This window comes from Dipodomys merriami, unplaced genomic scaffold (genome assembly GCF_024711535.1).
Source record: "Dipodomys merriami isolate MVZ:Mamm:240054 unplaced genomic scaffold, mDipMer1.0.p SCAF_6, whole genome shotgun sequence".
NCBI lineage: Eukaryota > Metazoa > Chordata > Mammalia > Rodentia > Heteromyidae > Dipodomys > Dipodomys merriami.
The window spans coordinates 68,677,994-68,685,417 of record NW_027206179.1 but is presented as its reverse complement, the minus strand read 5'-3'; the positions used below and the strand labels follow the sequence as shown (position 1 = coordinate 68,685,417).

The window sequence follows — 7,424 nt, the reverse complement described above, 5'->3', positions numbered from 1 at the left end:
GTGTGTGTGTGTGTGTGTGTGTGTGTGTGTGTGTGTGTGTGTGTGTGTGTGAATCCTGGGGCTTGCACTAAAGGCCTAGGTGCTGTCCCTGAGCTTTTTGCTCAAGGTGAGCACTCTACCACTTGAGCCACAGCTCCACTTCTGGCTTTTTGGTGATTATTTAGAGATGAGAGTCTCACAGACTTTCTTCCCAGGCTGGCATCAAACTGGGATGCTCAGATCTCAGCTCTCTGAGTGGTTAGGATTACAGGCATGAGCCACAGGCAATGGCTTACATTAGGATCTTTATAATGAGTTGAGGCAGTCTCCTAAAAGATAAAGTTCTATCTCTTAGGGCCTGTCAACATGAATTACTCTGAAGAATGAAGGGGTGGGGGAGGTCCTTGAAGATGACTAAGTTATGGTTTAGTGGTTCAGGCAAGACCTAATCCAGTAGGACTGTGTCCTGAAAGAAAGAGGAATGAGGACACACAGAGAGGGAAGAATGTGAAGACTGGGGAAAGAAAGGGCCTTCTGCAAGGTTGTCTACAGCTAAGAGAAAGTTCTGGAAGCCATCCTTTTTCACAGCCTCAGAAAGAACCTGATAAGGAGTAAATCTTTAAAAAAAATTTAAAAATACTGTGAGAAGAGAAAAATGTGATAATGTTCTCATGAAGCTAGTCCTTCCAGCTATGAGGAAGTGTCCTATAGCAGCCAATGGTCTTCTTAATAATGTATGGTCACCATGCCAGCTTTTGATCAATGGGGCTGAAAGATTTTGCTATTCTCAGGCAAAGCTTTTGCTTCACCTCCCAGCTGCAAGTGACTCCCACAGGCTGTGTTAAGAATGTCAAACAAAGGCATAATGCTCGCAACAGCCGGTAGAAAGAAAGATGAAAAAACCCCAATATCCCATCTGAGAAATGAACAAAAGAAATGAAGAGATAGTTGAGCACAGTAAAAGAAATATAATAGCTAGGTGTCTGTTGCTCAGGCCTGTACAGTCATCCCTCACAATATCATGGGTCCCTTTTGGCTTCACTGTATTATGGGTTTGGGTTTGTTTTTTTTTTTAATATCTAAGTAGTGATCCCTCACCTATTGGAGGAGCTGTGTACCAGAGACCCTCCCATGACAGGTGAGAGTCTGCAAAGTAGCAATAAGTGAACCGTGATATAGTGAGGGACAACTATCCAACGCTGCTATTTCGTGGATTTTTGCCTATGGCAGGGGTCTCTGGCAGTAACTCCTACCGTAGGCGAGGGGTTACTGTAATCCTAGCTACCCAGGAGGCTGAAATCTGAGGTTTATGGTTCAAAGCCAATCCAGGCAGGAAAGTTTGTGAAACTCATCTCCAATGAACCACCAAAAAGCTGGAAGTGGAGCAGTGGCTCCAATGGTAGAGACTAACCTTGAAAGAAAAGGCTAAAGGAAAGTGTGCGGCTCTGAATTCAAACCCCAGGACTTGCACACATGCATATGCACACACACACACACACACACACACACACACACACACACACACACACACACACACACACACACACACCACAGAAGAAAAGAAAAAACATAATGATCCCCAAACACTCGAGTTCATCCAAAATAAGAGAAATATAAACTAGAATTATACCAAGACAGGAACATAGATGAGGGAATTTGTGAATGCACTGTGTTGATGTAGGTATGTGTATGTGTGTGTGGGGGGGGGGGGAATAAATTCTCATAGGAAGTAGACATCAATAGTCTTCACAGAGTGCCCTAAATTGATATTCCAATTTGTTGGAATATTCCAGTATTCTAATAAATTCATATCAACTTTTGTTGCTTCAAATAAAATTTCATATTGATATGATTTTATATCCATATATACAAATATACTGTGAATATGAGTATACATTCACATATATGGATATATTATGAATGTTTTAAAATATATTATGAATATATGCATATACTTTTGCATATATTATGACTATATATTCCAGAATATTCACATCAAGAAATTGGGCCTGCAAATATCCTTACACATGTATGAAATATTTAAATTCCCAGTTATTCACTGGAACATAGAAAATGCCTGAAGGCTCAGGGGAATCACTCTGTGGTCTAGCTAGCTAGCATCACAGAACAAAATCCAAAGCTGCCAAGGGGAAAATCACTCACATGTTCACCAAAACAGATGAATGGATAAACAAAATGGGGAATATCTACACAATAAAAAGAAGTGGAATTGGGCTGGGATGTAGCTCAGTGGCAAAGCACTTGCCTAGCAAGTGCAACGTCCTGGGTTCAATCCCCAGTACCAAAAAAGAAAAGACCAAAAAAAAAAAAAAAAAAAAAAAGAAGTGGAATTCTGACAGATATTGAAACATGGATCAACCTTGATTGGGGACATTGTGATGGGTGAAATAATTCAGATACTAAAGGACAGATATTATTTGAGTTCATTCACATGAGCTACCTAGAACAATCACATTCATAAAGCACAGCAATGGTTGCTCAGGATTGCGCTGTGTGTATGTGTGTGTGTGTGTGTGTGTGTGTGTGTGTTAGTATTTAATAGCTGTGAGTTTCTTCTTTCCAAATGTGACACAGCCACTTATAGGAAAACTAATAGATAAGATCCCACGATTATACATTCTATAAACTAAAAGACACTCTTGGATTAGAAATCAGTGTTTCAGAGCTGGGTACCTGTGGCTCACATCTGTAATCCTAGCTACTCAGGAAGCTGAGATCTGAGGATCACAATTCAAAGCCAGCCCTAGAAGGAAAGGCTGTGAGACTAGGAAAAAAAAAAAAAAACTACTCAAAAAAGCCAGAAGCAGGGGCTGGGAAGTTGGCTCAGTGGTAGAGCGTTTGCCTTGCATGCCTGAGGTCCTGGGTTCGATTCTTCAGCACCACATAAGCAAAAAGAAAAAAGCCGGAAGTGACGCTGTGGCTCAAGTGGTAGAGCGCTAGCCTTGAGCTGAAAAGCTGAGGGATAGCACCTAGGCCCAGAGCTCAGGCCCCACAACGGGACCCCCCCCCCCAAAAAAGCCAGAAGCAGCACTGTGGCTCAAGTGGTAGCCTTGAGCAAAAGAAGCTCAGGGATAGCATCCAGGCTCTGAGTTCAAGCCCCAGGACTGTCAAAAAAAAAATCAATGTTTCATTTTACTAACAAGTTTCATTTCCTTTGATCCCTTAGTTCATATACAATGAATCTGCACACCTGTAATCCTAGGATCTCAGGATCATGGTGCAAAGCTAGCCCAGGCAGTAAAATCTGTGAGACTTCAATCAACTACCAAACAGCTGCAAGCAGAGATGTGGCTCAAATAGAAGAGTGTTAGCCTTGAGAAAAAAAGCTTAGGAACAGTGTCCAGGCCCTGAGTTCAAGCCCCAGGACCGACATGGAAAAATGCAGAAAGTAGAAATGGCTCTCTCATCTGTTCCTTCAGCCACGCTCTTTATTTGATGTCCTTCAGACCTGAGTAAACTTTCTCCAGGAAGCTTGAGGCCGACGTGCTGACAGCTAGATTCACTCTGGTTATGCAGAGCAGCAGTTTTTCTTTCAACTTTGGCTTATCCTGAGTGACTCCATTTGGGGCACAAATTTCAAGATAGAATGATGGTTCATCTAACATATAAAGTAAACACAAGATTTTAGGAGTGACCATTTGAACTTACTGGACTTCATCAAGACACAAAGTAGGGCAAGACAGTTGAAAAACAATCACCAGAAGTTGGACATTCTGAACGGACTAGACAAGAAACCCCGCAGGCAAATATTAGAAGAGGCACTTTTTTTTTTCTTTTTTTTGGTCAGTCGTGGGGCTTGAACTTTGGGCTTGGGTGCTGTCCCTCAGCTCTTCAGCTCAAGGCCAGCGCTCTACCGCTTGAGCCACAGCACCACTTGCAGTTTTCTAGTGGTTTATTGGAGATAAGAATCTCAGACTTTCCTGGCCAGGCTGGCTTTGAACTGTGATCCTCAGATCTCAGCCTCCTGAGTAGCTAGGATTACAGGCGTGAGCCACCAGCGCCCGGCTTAGAAGAGGCATTTCTAATTGCGCACAGCATACCACGTTGACCTGTTACTTCTTCATAGACCACCTGGTGTCCTTATTGCAGCCTCTGCCCAGGAGAGTGCCAGGTGACACATTCCCAAATGTCTTCAGACTCATCTCTGTGGGATCCCCTGAACCATCAATACTTCCCACTTGAATTTGGACATTTTGCATAGATATATCTCTGCAATTAGTGCATTAACTCAATCCCTGACCTCTTGCATGGATTCTGTCTCAACTACCGAGTTCTCTCTCTGCCCCTCTCCAGACTCCTGGAACCTATATATAATTGTGTGAAGTGTGGTATATGACCTTAGTGTTACAGACACTAGTAATCAACTGCCCATGTCCTGATTTCAAATGAAACCAGGAGAACCCAGCAAAGCAAAGTTGATGAGATCAACACAACCCTGGAATCTATTGGCATTCAATGAATTCTTACATTGTAGAAAGACCCAAGCTTCACGGTGTAGGTTTCTGGCAGAGCTTACTCAAGCAACTGGTTTAAAGACATCCACAGGTAGGATTTCTTGAGCCAGCCTTTCTGGTTTGAAGGAAAACCAAATTAAATAGCAGGAAAAGAAGCCCAGCAGTGTGACTCCATAGTAAAACATTTGCATAGCATGTACAAGGCCCTGGAGTCGATTCCCAGCACATCAAAAAAATAATAGTAGGAAAGAGCTCAGTTTGGGGTGTTGATAAAAAGAAATGTTAAAAGATAAATGTCCTGAAAATGAGAACATACAACCAGACAATGTGGTACCTTTTTATAATCTCAGCTCTAGGGAGACTAAGACTGGAAGATAGAGATTTCAAGACCAACTTGGGGTACATAGCACTACTCTGTCCCTGACACCTCAAAAAAAGAGGAGGAAGAAGAGGATGAAGACAGAGGAAAAGGGGGGGAAAAGGAAGAAAAGGAAAGGAGGAAGTAAGGAGGGAGAGGACAAAGGAAGGGAGAAGAAAGAAGGGGAAGAAAGGAGGAGAAAAGCAAGGAAGGAGAGACAGGAAGTAGAAAGCGAGGAAGATAGAGTGGTTCCTAGAGGAAAAAAGAGAAATGGTTTTCTGGCCATGATAACTCTGGCCAGAAAATAGAAAAGAAATCATCTGACTTCAGAAACATTTCAATCAAACAGAAAATATATACCATTATACACACACACACACACACACACACACACACACACACACACACAGAGTTATATATACCATATATATAGATATCACACATACATATACACCATTATATATACTATATATATAGATCTCACACACACACACACACACACACACACACACACACACACACACACACACACACAGAGCTCTAAGTTACCACTGACGAAGGTAAACAGCTCACTTCTCTGAACCTCCTGTGCATTGAATGGGCACACAGCCCTTCCTAGAGAGGGTGAGGACAACCACATGGCTAGTGAGCTGAGACTTGAGAGGTCCATCAGTCCAGACCAGGGTCCAACCATGCACTTCTAACTAGGACATGCCACAGGCTAGACTTCCCTTCTCCCTGAACTGTGAGGTGTTATTTTGCTTTGTTTCCTCATTCTCACTGGTCTTTTTTTCCTTTTGGTGCCAGTACTGGAGGTCCAACTCAGGGCCTGGGTGGGTGTTATCTTGGAACTTTTCCTCTCTCAAGACTGGTGTTCTATTACTTGAGCCACTGCTCCACTCTTGGCTTTTTGGTAGTTAATTGGCAATAAGAGTGTCACAGACTTTCCTGCAAGGGCTGACCTTGAACCAAGAGCCTCAGATTTCAGTCTCCTGAGTAGTTAGGGTTACAGGTGTGAGCCATTCCCCATGGCAGTATTGTTTTTCTCAATGGGTTTTTTTTTTTTTTAAAGTTTGTCAGTATATATTACCTTGAAAAAAAAAAAAAAAAAGGACACAAGCCGGGTGCCAGTAGCTCACGTCTGTCATCCTAGCTACTCAGGAGGCTGAGATCTGAGGATCGACGTTCAAAGCCAGCCCGGGCAGGAAAGCCTGTGAGAGACATCTCCAATTAACCACCAGAAAGCCGGAAGTGGCACTGTGGCTCAAGTGGTAGAGTGCTGGCCTTGAACTGAAGAGCTGAGGAACAGCGGCCAGGCCCAGAGTTCAAGCCCCACGAGGGACACAGAATACCTTTTACTTTTTCTTATCTTTTCAGAAAGGATCGTATAACTTTGTGATCTTCTATTAAATCACAATCCAAATTGTTGTCCAAAGCAGAATCTGATGGTATTAAGTACGTGGGAGCCTAGACGCCTGGTTACCTAATCATGGCTGCTACGCGTGGTGAGTTAACACCGCGGAAGACAAATGTCTAATTAAACCTCGACTCCTTGGCTCATCCTAGGGGCAAAATGTGGACAAAGAGGCCGGCTGTGGGGGCTCCTAAGCCCGAACTGGCGCCCGCGCGCCCCTGGTTGCCTGGCAACCTGGGCACGCTGCGGCGCGGCCCCGCCCCCGCTACCATGGCAACGCCACCAAGCTGGCGGGACTGGCTGGCTGTGGGCTCTGGGAGCCGAGAGCCGCGGGCCGCTGCCCGCCTCCTCCCCACCCGCTGCACCTGCTGCGGCCGCAGCAACTTTTCCAACTTCCGTAAGGAGCCTGATTGCATTGCCGGTTATCTCACTCCAAACCCGAGCATCTCCTCCGTGTTTACCCCCATTTCAGGAAAGGAAACGTTCCAACCACAGGTCCCGCGCAGCCCTGGCGCTCCTCCCTCACCGGTGCGCCCAAGGGCGGGGTTCCCCGGCCTGGGCCCCGCGCGCCCGAGTTCCCAGGGTCTCCCCAGGGCTCATGGTCAGCCCAGCTCGGTTCCAGCACCCGGGGCTGGCTATGGTGGGCTCTTCCCTAAAGGAAGTTTCCTTCTTTTCTGCTGGAAGGTCGGGGCGGCCGACTGGAGCCCCGGAAAAGTAGGTTGACTCAAGTTGAATTTCTTGCGGGGATTTCTCTGTTACTCCCTCCCTTATTGTTGAGTATTCATAAGGAGGAGTCGCTACCCCCCGTCCCCCTCTTTTGGCATCCTCCAGGATTGAGCAAAGTAGCAGGAAAATAACTGAGGGAAACCTAAATACTAAAGACATTGGTGTGTGTGTGTGTGTGTCTGTGTCTGTGTCTGTGTCTGTCTGTATTGGGGCTCGAACTCAAGAGTCTGGACACTGCCCTCTACCTTTTTCAATCAAAATTGGTGTTCTACCATTTTAGCCACAGCGCCACTTCTGGCTTTTTGCTGGTTAATTGGAGACAAGAGTCTCATGGACTTTTCTGCCTAAACTGTAACTGAACTGTGATCCTGAGATCTCTACCTCCTCAGTAGCTAGGATTAAAGGTGAGGGGCACCAGTGCCTGGCTTATCATTCTGTCCTTATACAAACATCGGAATGCTCCTTAATTCCA

The 7,424-nt window shown here is 45.0% G+C and overlaps 1 long non-coding RNA gene across 1 annotated transcript; it reads right to left on the bottom strand.

The window, feature by feature from the left end:
* Positions 1-3,408: 3,408 nt before the first annotated feature.
* LOC138813565 (uncharacterized) lies at positions 3,409-6,416 on the bottom strand. Its single transcript, XR_011367848.1, has 3 exons — positions 6,296-6,416; positions 4,468-4,569; positions 3,409-3,598 (listed from the first exon to the last, which is right to left on the bottom strand). It is a non-coding gene; the product is annotated as an uncharacterized lncRNA (long non-coding RNA).
* Positions 6,417-7,424: the final 1,008 nt, after the last annotated feature.